This window comes from Poeciliopsis prolifica, unplaced genomic scaffold (genome assembly GCF_027474105.1).
Source record: "Poeciliopsis prolifica strain line A6 unplaced genomic scaffold, Auburn_PproV2 SCAFFOLD158, whole genome shotgun sequence".
Taxonomy (NCBI): Eukaryota; Metazoa; Chordata; class Actinopteri; order Cyprinodontiformes; family Poeciliidae; genus Poeciliopsis; species Poeciliopsis prolifica.
In genome coordinates this window covers 222849-237056 of record NW_026562533.1, presented here as the reverse complement: position 1 = coordinate 237056, position 14208 = coordinate 222849, and the positions used below count along the sequence as shown (strand labels likewise).

Sequence of the window (14208 nt, the reverse complement as noted above, 5' to 3'; positions counted from 1 at the left end):
AAACCCACAACTATAAAATCTTAAAACAAACAAATTAAAAAATACAATCAAAATATATACCAATTATTTGCACTTCTGTTAAATCCAAGTTCAGTCATCAGTTCGTGGATCTAAAAACACCAGCCTGTGATGCCAATCACATTTAGAACCGGCATAAACAAACTAAGGGAATATGAATGCTGGACTGAAGCGAACCGGAGTTGGACTGAACCGGCTTGGTGGAAACTCAGTCAATAAGTTGTATTGTCAGTCATTCCAACTTCTTAAGGGTTTTTTTTCACCTTTTAAACTTCCAGATACACTCAACAGCTGTGAGTGTTTGTGAAAATGCAGAAAGAAAATTGGACAAAATTGTTGATTAAAATGAAGCATCAATGTCAGAGTAGAGCAGAAATAATCCTGCAGTCCTCAGAAACAAAAAGCAGCAGCAGCAGCAGCAGCAGCAGCTGGCGGCGTCTTGTTAGCATGAAAACTCAGGGCCCAGGTTGCTGCTGTCAATGCAGACATAAATCCCATTCAGAGATTTTCCATCACTGCCGTGACTGAAGGAACAAAGTGTGTGAAGGAGCAGAGTTTTCTTCTGTGGCCGACTGGCAGCAGAGTGACGCTCACCAGAAGGAAAGACTCAATGTGACCAAAACTGTGTTTGTAATTTTCAAAAATGGTATCCAGATTTCTTATTTCTGTGAACAAATGCAATCTGGATGATTAACTGGACTTCCTGTTTCAGCAGTGTGAGCCTGCATGGACCCACTTTGAGCTCTAAAACTGCTGAATCATCAAGTTATGGCAGCTGTGGTTACCTGAGGTGGGCCTGCAGCTTGGCTCCTTTGGAGACGAAATCCTCCCAGGTGGGATAGCTGGCCTGCAACAGACAGACAGACGGTCAGTTCACTGCACAGCAGTCATGTTTAACACGCCAAGCCTAAAGACTTCACACGAACGGTCCCGACCCGAACGGTCCCGACCCAAACGGTTCCGAGCCGAACGGTCCCGAGCCGAACGGTCCCGACCGAACGGTCCCGACCGAACGGTCCCGAGCCGAACGGTTCCGAGCCGAACGGTCCCGACCGAACGGTCCCGACCCGAACGGTCCCGAGCCGAACGGTTCCGAGCCGAACGGTCCCGACCCAAACGGTTCCGAGCCGAACGGTCCCGAGCCGAACGGTCCCGACCCAAACGGTCCCGACCCGAACGGTCCTGTGGTACATCATAACCTGCAGCCGCACAGAGCTAACCGCTAACATGTTTTTTGTTAGAAATCCTTCGGTCTGTCAGTGCATGACTTTGTGTTTTTGATGACGTAAAGCACTATGAAATGCATCGCTGCTGAAATGTGCTATGCTAATAAATTGGATTGATTTAAGAGGCTCGAATGTGTCACATCAACCAGATTATTATATTCTGATGCTCATTAATCATTCAGGCCAGTTGGTTTGCCAAAGACAGAAAGAAACAAGGAAAGTGACTAAAACAAAGGAATAAACTGAAATTTTACAAATCAGACATTCAAGAAACTGACAAAATACTAAATTTACAATCATTTCTGAGGAGACTTGTAGTTGTAAAGCTTAGTTATGAACGTTTGGCGCCGTGTTCAAGCAGCCAACATACTGACTGAAAAACAGACACATTTAATACAACAGCGACAAAATAAAGCAGGAAACAGGAAAATATTTCCAAAATGTCACAGAACCAGGATTACAGTTAAACCAACCCAACTGAAACATGCTAAATAACTTTAGCCGAAAGAGAAATGGAAGCAAACACAATAACAGTATTTCCTGTGTTCCTCAACACAACAAAGGATCTGAATCAAACTGGCCTCATTAGCCAATCCTCATTGCATCAGAAATGATTACATGCTAATAATTAAATCTAATTAACTTCCAATAAAGAAGCAGATGAAGCAAGTCTGCGGCCAGCCGGCGTCCCACACACAAATTCCTGACTTTGGCTTCTCACGCTACAGATCAATCATTTTGCAATAAATAACCATTTAAGACCCAAGAGGGAAAAAATGATGTCCCATTGTGACTCAGAGAATCACATATGTAAAGAAATAGTGAAGAAACAGATAAAGATGGTGATTAAAAGAGTTCAAACAGTCTGAGGACAAGACACTCCTCAGGGGAAATAAAGCTCAGAGAAGCCTTAATGCACATTTACCCCAAATTAATACATCAAATTTATTTAATGCTTTTTAGTACACCAAAGAGAAAAAGTCACATTTTTACCAGATTTAAGTTTTATATATCCAAAAAGAAAACTTTTTTTCACAGGGCAGAAAGGACAGACATCAGAGATAATAAACTGTCAAATGTATCACTTCTGGGTTTGTTTACAACAAAAATAATTGAATAATTTAAACCAGACTGCCAGATTTCTGCACATGTTAAAGTGTAAAGTAACGCAGAATATGCCGTTCCTACAGCATTTTGTGAAATGATTTCATGTCATTCAACATAATGCAAACACTCTGTCTGCACAGACAAAAGGAGTCACTCCCCTCAAGATAACAGCTGCTTGAAACTTTCCTCCCAAATATGATAATAATCTGAGTAATTGGAGGCACAGATCCCAAAACGTGGATCGTAACAGACTGAAGCCTGCGGACAGAGGAACTCCACATCCCTGATCCAATGAACGTTCACTATTCTAACCTCAGACTGAGCGCTGACAAGATGTTCTACCAAATCTCATTTTCTGCTTTAGACCAGACTGACTGCATATCTATTGATATTATTAGCAATACAAGCTAATGCTATTAGAGACAGAAATGTTGTAATGAACAAGCTAATGCTGTTAGCATTGCATGGGGTTTTCCAACCTGAACTCTGGTGTGACAACATTCCCAGATCTGACTAAAACCAAACCAGACATTCCTCAACCAACCAATCAGGTGGCTGGATTCAGCGAGGGTGAGGCTTATTGTTAATATCTGCTCATATTTACCACTCAATTCAGCCATTTCGAGCTATGTTCCAGTTATTTTTGTGACTATATGTTTGAGCATCCAGAGGGAGCTGAAGGGGGAAGATGGAGGATTTCATGCTGCGTTTTTTCTCCCATCCTGACCTCACCATGTTTGCTCACTCTGTGTTGATGTTCACTGTGTTGCTGAGGAAACCTTGGTCTGTCAGAAAAGCACAAAGCCCATCCTAACTCAGCTGATCTCCTGATGAAGATCCTGAGGTTCAAAGCGGAGACACGCACGCGGCCTCCAGCTTCGCCAGACCTCACTAATCATGCTGCATGCTAGCAGCAGGCTGACAGAGATAAAGCTTCACAGGAAAATTCCTCAACCTGACGAGCAACAGAGCCGCTTATCACCTGATTCCAGCTCTGGGAATACCAAGAGCTTTAAAACATCGTCAACACACCGCTAGAAGAACAAAAAGGTTTTTCAGTACATTCTTCAGGAAACGCTGCTGCTAGTAGCTTCTAGCGTCAGGAACCAGTCATGATGTGTTCAATGTGATTTTGATTTTTATCTTTGTCTTGTAGCAAACAGCAGCAAAGAGTCTGTTGATTTGGAGAAGAGGAAGTGGGCCAAGTCTCACGTGACGTTTCTCCTTCTTTGCATCTGATTTGTTTATCTTTATCCGGCTTTCAAACTTTTTCCAGCTGATTTCTCTTGTGCGTCTCAAAGCTGAAGCGGTCAGCTGGTTCTTCAGAACCTGGAGCATTTTGGCTTCATAAACTCTGATTTTCCTGAAACATCTGCCTCATCAGGCTTTGAGATAAGGCCACACCCTGCATCTGAATGCTGCATGGCGCTGCATTCAGGTGAACCGCCTCATCATCTGTGCATGTCAGGACCGAGCCGGGTCTGAAACCGCTGCGGGATCCGCAGAGACGCTGCAGATTGAGCTGCTGCATAAGAGATTACAGTGTTATAATCCCCCACAGAAAGCTTCGGCCAGGCAAAGAGGGAAATCTGAACAAGCAATCAAAACTGAAACACAGACAGCCACAGCAAGCTTCCATTCAATTCACATGAGTTTCTCCAGATCTGATAGGCATGTCAAATATTCAAAAAACAAACGTTTCTACTGCATTGAATGCATCTGAATTAAAATCCTACTTTTTTGCCCAAGAACACCAAACTGCATAGTGGTATCAGAGCTGATTTTGGTCAGCTCTGATAAAGGAATGTTTTTATAAATAAATGGGAATAATTATGTAATCCTTTCATTTCCTGTTCAACAAACATTTTATATTCTGCTGTGTTTAATTACTTGAAAAACATCTGGACAGGAATGACTGTTGCAGTCAGCTGGAAGAAGTGACCAAGCGTCTTCCTCCACTTCTTTACTTTCACTATATTAACAACAAAGTTACAACAGACAAAGATGGACCGGAGGCAGAGCAGACGCCAGCCCAGGTCCGGGGAACCACTGGGAGTCAGTCCATTTGGGATCAATCACTTTGTTTCCTTCCTGCCAAACGAACTAAACCTGCACTAACTAACAGAAGCAAAGTGCAGAACAATTTCTGAAAGGTTCTCAGTGGTTCGTCCAAATAACAGAGGGAAACTGTTTCTGATTGTTTTCTACTTTGTCGTCTAATGTTAGGACAATGAAAGTTTTAATACATGTGTAAAATCTTTTTGTTTTTATGTAAGTCACATGCTGCAGCTTTAAGTAGACGTTCAGTGTGAGATTTGCATTTGACTTCAATGAACATTTCATTTTTTCTTGACATTATTTGATATCAGTGTTGTGAGCTTTGACTCACATGATTTATGTCTAAGAGCCTAACTGTTAAATATCATGTCACTAATTTACAGGTTTTTTAGTCCTTTAAACTGAGTAGCTGCTGTTTTGTGCCTGCAAGTATTTTTATGTCTAAATTTATTACCAGATCGTTTTCACATTTTGCCAGATCAAATAGTAGCATTTATACCTGAAGTGAAAACTTAAATTATGACACAGGCAATAAACATTCCTTCTGCTAAACATTCATCAAAAACACAAATATATTGATCGATTTTTCAAGACCTGCTGCAGGAATCAAAGCCTGAATGAGTTTCTCTGATCTTAGACTTTAGTCTGTGGTTCTGGAAACGTTGTGCAGCTGCTCCAGCCCCACTGTGGAAGCGGCTTTATGTGGCTCTGGAGCTTCATCGCTGGCGCTGCCGTTCCAGCGGAGCTGCAGAGTGACGGATACGTGTCAGTGGACTGAACGACAACGCAGAAATAAAATAACACGGTGTAGGGCTGCTGAGCGTGTGTCGCCTCAGTGAGAAGCAGGACTTCACCAAGTTACCCAGCTGCCAGACCAACCTCATGTCTGTCATCCTCTGACCTTTAACCCTCCTAGCTGAAATCCTCCCAGTGTTTCCCTGTTAGTTTCAACAGAAAAACTGAATTCCATTCCTCCTACGCTCACCTGCGGCCTGTTTCTCTGGAAGGAATCAGCTGCGCTATGAGGAAATATGAAATATATCGGCACGGTGAGTCAGCGTCGCTCGGCACATCACGGCCTGCAGACGCAGGGTGAGTCTGCTGTGTGTCACAGCCAAACCTGTACTTAACGCCACACCCACACTTAATTACACATAGACTGGAGAACACACAACCTGAGCTGGAACACACAGAAACACACACCATGCATACCGCCACCTCAAAGCCTTTGTTCTTCACAGGGAGGAAAACATTAAATCAGCAGCTTAACGTGAATCACTGATCAACCGATCAGTTTTCGGACCTTGTGACAGATCGGGCCTGATCAATCATTCTGATAGATCAGGCCCGATTATTTTTCTCGCCGTTTTAATGACGCAGGGGAGACGGGTTGCCATTAGAAACTGCTGCGATGGCTTACGATGGTCCTGGGTCTGAATCCCTGCATAAGCCTTGGTACTCTCTGATTGTTTTCTACTCTTCTCTGAGTACTCCCCTACCCTAACCCCAATCCCAACCTAAACCCTAACCATAACCCCAACCCTAGCCTCCGGGTATTCTCCGATGTGAAGTAAAGCCTACCACAGCTTTAGCCATGCCAACAATCTTGGAAGCAGAGGATGAGGAGTGATGAGGATCAGTGGTCATGATGTCACTCCTAATATAGCCAAGACAGAAATCAATAAGCCGTCTGTCTCACCTGGAGCTCCTCATCAAGTTTTCTGCTGACTTCTTATATTTACAGAAAATATCATCAAAGTAAAAAAGTCAAAGAAACATATCTGATTAATTCTGCTGATTAAAACAGTTTTGACTTGATTGCTACTTTTGCTGATTTCTCCAGGTGTTTCCAGGATGGTATCAATAAATCATATTAAACTCAGTTTCTGTGCAGCCTAGTGGAAGAATGAAGAAGATCCAGTTTCCAGATTCTGACTGGAAACAACGCTAACAGAGAAAACTACGAAGCAGCAGGTTTCCTGCTGAGACAGATGCCACTGAAAGCTGAAGGACTTCAAATTAAAAGTTTCTAATTTTCAGTTGACAGATGAAGATCAAACAAAAAAAATCAAACAAATACTGAGGTGATAAAATCAGTAATGGAGTAATTGGACTTGGAGCAGTGTCCTGCATGTCTTAGCGGAGCTGGACATCTCCAGGCCTGGAGGGTCTCCTGCAACTTTTAGATGCGTCTCCACTTCAACACAACTGACTGAAATAATGATGTCATTAGCAGGACTCTGGAGAACTTGGTACCCGAGGTGTTGGACCCGAGGTGTTGGACTCGAGGTGTTGGACTCGAGGTGTTGGACCCGAGGTGTTGGACTCGAGGTGTTGGACCCAAGGTGTTGGACCCGAGGTGATGGACTCGAGGTGTTGGACTCGAGGTGTTGGACCCGAGGTGTTGGACTCGAGGTGTTGGACCCGAGGTGTTGGACCCGAGGTGTTGGACCCCAGGTGTTGACTCGAGGTGTTGGACCCGAGGTGTTGGACTCGAGGTGTTGGACTCGAGGTGTTGGACCCCAGGTGTTGGACTCGAGGTGTTGGACTCGAGGTGTTGGACTCGAGGTGTTGGACCCCAGGTGTTGGACTCGAGGTGTTGGACTCGAGGTGTTGGACTCGAGGTGTTGGACTCGAGGTGATGGACCCGAGGTGTTGGACTCGAGGTGTTGGACTCGAGGTGTTGGACCCCAGGTGTTGGACTCGAGGTGTTGGACTCGAGGTGTTGGACTCGAGGTGATGGACCCGAGGTGTTGGACTCGAGGTGTTGGACTCGAGGTGTTGGACTGAGGTGTTGGACCCGAGGTGTTGGACCCGAGGTGTTGGACCCGAGGTGTTGGACCCGAGGTGTTGGACCCGAGGTGTTGGACCCGAGGTGTTGGACCCGAGGTGTTGAACCGGAGGTGTTGGACCCGAGGTGTTGGACCGAGGTGTTGGACCCAAGGTGTTGGACCCAAGGTGTTGGACCCGAGGTGTTGGACCCGAGGTGTTGGACCCGAGGTGTTGAACCGGAGGTGTGGACCCGAGGTGTTGGACCCGAGGTGTTGGACCCAAGGTGTTGGACCCAAGGTGTTGGACCCGAGGTGTTGGACCGAGGTGTTGGACCCGAGGTGTTGGACCCAAGGTGTTGGACCCAAGGTGTTGGACCCGAGGTGATGGACTCGAGGTGTTGGACCAAGGTGTTGGACCAGGGAGACGTCTAAGAGTTGTGGGACAGCGGCCCTCCAGGACCAGTTTTGGAGGTTTCCCTGCTGATGATGTGAAACTTGGAGGAAACTGGAGCTAATCCAGATACACAAAGCAATAAATCAATTAATCACACAATAATTTAAATTTAGTTCCATAACTTCCATTTGGACCACAATTATTAAAGAGATGGGCCAATTTAATATTGTTGAAAAACTGAAAAATGCAGTAAACATTTGATATCCAGATCAAAGTAGTATAATTTACTGTAGTTATTGGATATTCACAATGTGGTCCAGTTCCAGTATTAAGCAATCTTTAGAAATTAAAGTTTAATTTTAAAAGGGAGTACTCGCGGCAGAGGCCTCCAGGGGTCAGAGGCCTCCAGGGGTCAGAGGCCTCCAGGGGGCAGAGGTCTCCAGGGTCAGAGGCCTCCAGGGGGCAGAGGCCTCCAGGGGTCAGAGGCTCCAGGGGGCAGAGGCCTCCAGGGGGCAGAGGTCTCCAGGGGGCAGAGTCTCCAGGGGTGCAGAGGCCTCCAGGGGGCAGAGGCCTCCAGGGGGCAGAGGCCTCCAGGGCAGAGGCCTCCAGGGTCAGAGGTCTCCAGGGGTCAGAGGTCTCCAGGGGTCAGAGGCCTCCAGGGGGCAGCGCCATGCTGGCCCAAGAGTTTGGGTCAGCTAGCTGCTCAGTTAACTTCCTCCTCAGCAGAAGCTGCGTAGGAGAGGCTGATGCAGGAAGTTCTGCTGGCAGAACCAAACCAGGATGTGACACCACGCATCCCTGAAGTCGGCGCTCTTCCTGGTCATCACAGATGACTCACGGCTATGTTTGCAGGTTTCATCATGTTGCCACACAAAGTGTTGAAGCGAGAGCGAGAACGCGCGAGGCTTTCACTCGACATCCTTCCAACACAGACGCTGCTTTGATTCAGCAGCTGTTCAGAGGAAGGAGCTGAGTCGTGCTCTTCAGCATGGAGCCTGCTGAAATATGGCTCATGTGAGGAGCCATATTTGAGCAGCACTGAATCATCAGAGGATCCTCTCTTACACAATGTTCTGGTATTCGTTCTGATTGAATCATCGCGTGCGGTTTGCTCAAACTCAACAAATCAGACGAGTTCGGAGCAATCTGGAACTCCTTTATCTTTGCATGACAAATAAGAACCAGCAGAACTACCGAACCAGAACCTCCCCTAAATGGACCAGGTCCAGGACACTCTAAAACAGGAAGTCAGTCATTAAAACAATAATAATCAATTTGATATAATCCGTTTATATTTAGGAATATATTGTCACTTCAGCCCAACATTTTGAACCAATTTTCTGAAAAATCTGCAATAAATTCTTAACTATTTATCCGAATCAAGCGATGGCATAAAAAGCTCGGAGACGTTGATCGAAAGGGAGTGAGTCAGAGCGATTCTGGTTCTGATTTGTTGGATCCGAACCGACTCGCTCCAGTGAGTCCAACTCATCCGTAGGAGGAAAAAAATGTTCCGTTCAACTGAAAACCGGATATTTCACAACCTGGAGGAAGCAGCTAAACGGGTCACGGCTCCAACATCTGACTGAACGACTGTTTGACTGACTGGCCAGTTGCCTCAACTGGATATCAAACAGCTGGATGATCCCCGGTCCAAACCTGGACTCAGTCAGAACCCATCAGTGACCAACCAGTAACCAGTGAAATCCCAGTCAGTAACCAGTCGGATCCTTTCACCAGGTTCAGGTGCTTCTGGCGCCAGTTTCATAACTCACTGAATGATGGCGGCGTTGCTTCAAACCGATTCTGATCATCATGTTTCAGCAAAAAACAGATTTAAAAACTATAATCATCGACTACAACGAAAGCTGCAGGATGATGGAGGCCGGGTCAGAACCTGCACCAGGGTCCAGCAGGCCGGGTCAGAACCTGCACCAGGGTCCAGCAGGCCGGGTCAGAACCTGCACCAGGGTCCAGCAGGCCGGGTCAGAACCTGCACCAGGGTCCAGCAGGCCGGGTCAGAACCTGCACCAGGGTCCAGCAGGCCGGGTCAAACCTGCACCAGGTCCAGCAGGCCGGGTCAGAACCTGCACCAGGGTCCAGCAGGCCGGGTCAGAACCTGCACCAGGGTCCAGCAGGCCGGGTCAGAACCGGCCCGCGGTTTTTAGATGAACATTTTGCAGCAATAGTTCAAGAGTTCACTGACGTCATGCTGGTGTTGCAGTTTAGGCAATGAAATGTTGCCTTATTTTAAAAATAATTGAGTCATTTCCTTGTATGTTTAATGTATTTCTACTATTGCATAAATAAAAACTTGAGCAGTTAAATGGAAAATCTGCACAATGTGAATTATGATGAGGTGAATCAACAGGGCAACAGCAGCTCAGGGCAACCAGCTGCAGAGGGCAACCAGCTGCTGAGGGCAACCAGCTGCTGAGGGCAACCAGCTGCTGAGGGCAACCAGCTGCTGAGGGCAACCAGCTGCAGAGGGCAACCAGCTGCTGAGGGCAACCAGCTGCAGAGGGCAACCAGCTGCAGAGGGCAACCAGCTGCAGAGGGCAACCAGCTGCTGAGGGCAACCAGCTGCAGAGGGCAACCAGCTGCAGAGGGCAACCAGCTGCAGAGGGCAACCAGCTGCTGAGGGCAACACTCTGCTGCGTGTTGGCGGGGCATGAAGAGTTTAAAGCGTAATTACCTTCATGTCGCTCATGATGAGCTGAAAAGCCCTCCCAAGGCGCTGCATTCCTTCTCCATACCCGCATCCATTTTCCACCACGCTCCGGAAAAATCCTCCAAACACTCAACTTTTCTTCCACCTCTACCAGTAAACGCAAGCAAACAGAAAAGGGTTGTAATCCCGCTCCCACAGTCAGAAGCTGCTTTTCCTCCAGCAGAGGCGACTGGGTTGCAACTTTTCAACAAGCGGAGGAAAAAGCACCAACTCATCCGATGCTACCGGGCGGCCAGCTGGACAAACGCCCGGAACAACAGCACATCGTGGCTGGAGCCTCCAGCGCTCTCTCCGGGGAAGTGTGTCCGAGTTTCTGCGGTGAACCCCGGAGGCAGCAGTCCAGAAACGGGAGAAGCGGCTGTGAAGCCCCGCTGCCTGCTAGCTCTGCTAACTCTGCTAGCTCTGCTAACTCGGTTAGCGTAAACTCCGCTAGCAACCTGTGACTGTGCGCGAGTCCGACCGGATCACGCGCACACGTTTACGCGTCCAAAGCACGGTTCGATCCGGATCAATCACTGCGACCGGATTCACCGGTCCGGCGGGACTCCTGCCAGCCGACTGTATCCAGCAGAGCGGCGGGATGTTTTATTCCCAGCGAGTCTTGGTCGACAGAAGCAGCCGCGTCCCTCTCGCCGCTCGAACAGGAATCCAACCTGAAGTGGAGATTCTCCCGAAGACTGCGTCAAGGCGCGCGCGTTCACAAGCATCACATCCTCTGGGCGGAGGTGTTTCAAAATAAAAGCCTGCAGTCAGCTACAAACGACGACCATAAAATTGGACGGACGGACAGACAGACAGACAGATCCACCCAACCAGTGTTTGAATTGAAGAAACACTTTAGAAACTTCCAGTGTATAAAACATTTGGCCTCTTCACTGCATCCCCAGCCAGACATAGCTTTATACAAAATATAAGATAACTTAGTGTATTGTAAAGTACTATATGAGACATCAGGAAAACAAAATTCCTTAAATTCTGTCCTGTTTTTGTGTGATTCCCCCGCCACACGCCCTGGACACCAATGTTTCTGGATATGGCCCTGTCTTTTTTATTGCTGACACAGTTTTGAGTTTTTTTCCCCCTCAACGTTAACGAAAACATATTGTTTTCCATGGAACCAAAACTATAATACATTTGCTTCACAACTTGTAAAAAAAAAAACGTGGTGCTTTTACTTTGAAAGCCTTGGGACTTCCTGTCTGCGGTGCAAAGTGGCGCATTGTTTGTTTTGCGCCTCAAAGCCCGGCGGTCCAGGGGCGGAGCCACCGAGGATCAGGAAAGTTACCAAAACAAAAGGTGCTGAGGTTTTTCCACAGGCAGGACTGGAAACTGGGCTTAAATATGTTCTACTGCAAAGTTTAATATGCGGGAAAATGTTTGTAGATGTGCACGAATTCAAAGTCTAACAATATAAACGGTAACATGTTTACATCAGTTTTATACAAGTTATAATTCAGTAAACAACCTTATTCATTAATTTAATAAAATAACATATTTCTTTGATCCAAATGTAAGTTTCTTATATGTTGCCACAATTTATATTTAAGTTTTTTTCCCAAATTTTCTGTGCAATACTCCATAATCTAATTATTCAAAATGTAACTGAAAATGTGAAAATATCCCCAAGCACCTGATTGGTTCACCTGCACAGCAGCTCGGCTGTGGGCCAATCACACGTTAGCCCCGCCTACACACTTTGAAGGTAAATTCAGGAGAGCAATATTTTAAAAAAACCCTCAAACATCTCTGTGCTTCTAATATACAATGACTATCCATTTTAAAGTACAATTTTTATGTCTACTTACACACTTTGCATTAAAGTGATTATGAATCTGTATAATTCATGTGACAGACTGGCGACCTGTCCAGGTGTTCCTGCCTCCCACCGGAACATTCGCTAGGGACAACGGTGTGCAGAAATGGATAAATAATTCATTTTTATACATTAATTTCTGATTGAACTGAAATAATCACATGTATAGATATTAATAAAAATGGAAAGGTGTCCCTGTTGGACCTCCGCACACCTGCAGTTTAGTTCCCAGTAGCCTCACATTTTATTTGGAGACATTTTTAGTCATGTGCAGAAATCCATGTTTCAGCTTAGTGAAATAATAGATGAAAAATATTTTTATAATTTTCATGATCTGTTCACATTTTGATCAAACTTTCCCAGGTGGATGGTGAATAATTTGCCCTTTCCCGTTGATATCCACGACAATGTTTTTCAGTCCAATCAAATATCCAAGTTTATGAAACGTTTCAATCATCAGTCTTATAAATCAATTAAAATTTTAAAGGTGTTTCACTTATTTGCTTTCTTATGCTACTTCTAAACCCTTGTTATAACTATATAAAATAAAAAATTCCCTTCTCACCACCGCGGTGGTTCTTATCCTCAGCTCGGGTCCTCTACCAGAGGATATATAGATATAGATCTATAGATATAGATATATGTCTATATCTATAGATCTATATATCCTCTGAGCTCGGGTCCTCTACCAGAGGATATATAGATATAGATCTATATCTATAAATATAGATCTATATATATAGATATAGATCTATATCTATAGATCTATATATCCTCTGAGCTCGGGTCCTCTACCAGAGGATATATAGATATAGATCTATATCTATAAATATAGATCTATATATATAGATATAGATCTATATCTATAGATCTATATATCCTCTGAGCTCGGGTCCTCTACCAGAGGATATATAGATAGATCTATATCTATAAATATAGATCTATATATATAGATATAGATCTATATATATAGATCTATATATCCTCGGGTCCTCTACCAGAGGATATATAGATATAGATCTATATCTATAAATATAGATCTATATATATAGATATATGTCTATATCTATAGATCTATATATCCTCTGAGCTCGGGTCCTCTACCAGAGGATATATAGATATAGATCTATATCTATAAATATAGATCTATATATATAGATATAGATCTATATATATAGATCTATATATCCTCGGGTCCTCTACCAGAGGATATATAGATATAGATCTATATCTATAAATATAGATCTATATATATAGATATATGTCTATATCTATAGATCTATATATCCTCTGAGCTCGGGTCCTCTACCAGAGGATATATAGATATAGATCTATATCTATAAATATAGATCTATATATAGATATAGATCTATATCTATAGATCTATATATCCTCTGAGCTCGGGTCCTCTACCAGAGGATATATAGATATAGATCTATATCTATAAATATAGATCTATATATATAGATATAGATCTATATCTATAGATCTATATATCCTCTGAGCTCGGGTCCTCTACCAGAGGATATATAGATATAGATCTATATCTATAAATATAGATCTATATATATAGATATAGATCTATATATAGATCTATATATCCTCGGGTCCTCTACCAGAGGATATATAGATATAGATCTATATCTATAAATATAGATCTATATATATAGATATATGTCTATATCTATAGATCTATATATCCTCTGAGCTCGGGTCCTCTACCAGAGGATATATAGATATAGATCTATATCTATAAATATAGATCTATATATATAGATATAGATCTATATATATAGATCTATATATCCTCGGGTCCTCTACCAGAGGATATATAGATATAGATCTATATCTATAAATATAGATCTATATATATAGATATATGTCTATATCTATAGATCTATATATCCTCTGAGCTCGGGTCCTCTACCAGAGGCCTGGGAGCTTGAGGGTCCTGCAGTATCTTGTGCCAAGGACTGCACATTTCTGGACTGAGATGTCTGATGTTGTTCCTGGGATCTGTTGTAGCCATTGATCCAGTTTGGAGGTTACTGCCCCGAGGGCCCCGATGACCACAGGCACCACTGTGGTCT

At 44.3% G+C, this 14208-nt stretch overlaps 1 pseudogene; it reads right to left on the bottom strand.

The window, feature by feature from the left end:
- LOC129356156 (protein MTSS 2-like) overlaps positions 1–10340 on the bottom strand; it is a 53645-nt pseudogene extending 43305 nt beyond the window's left edge.
- Between the last annotated feature and the right edge of the window lie 3868 nt (positions 10341–14208).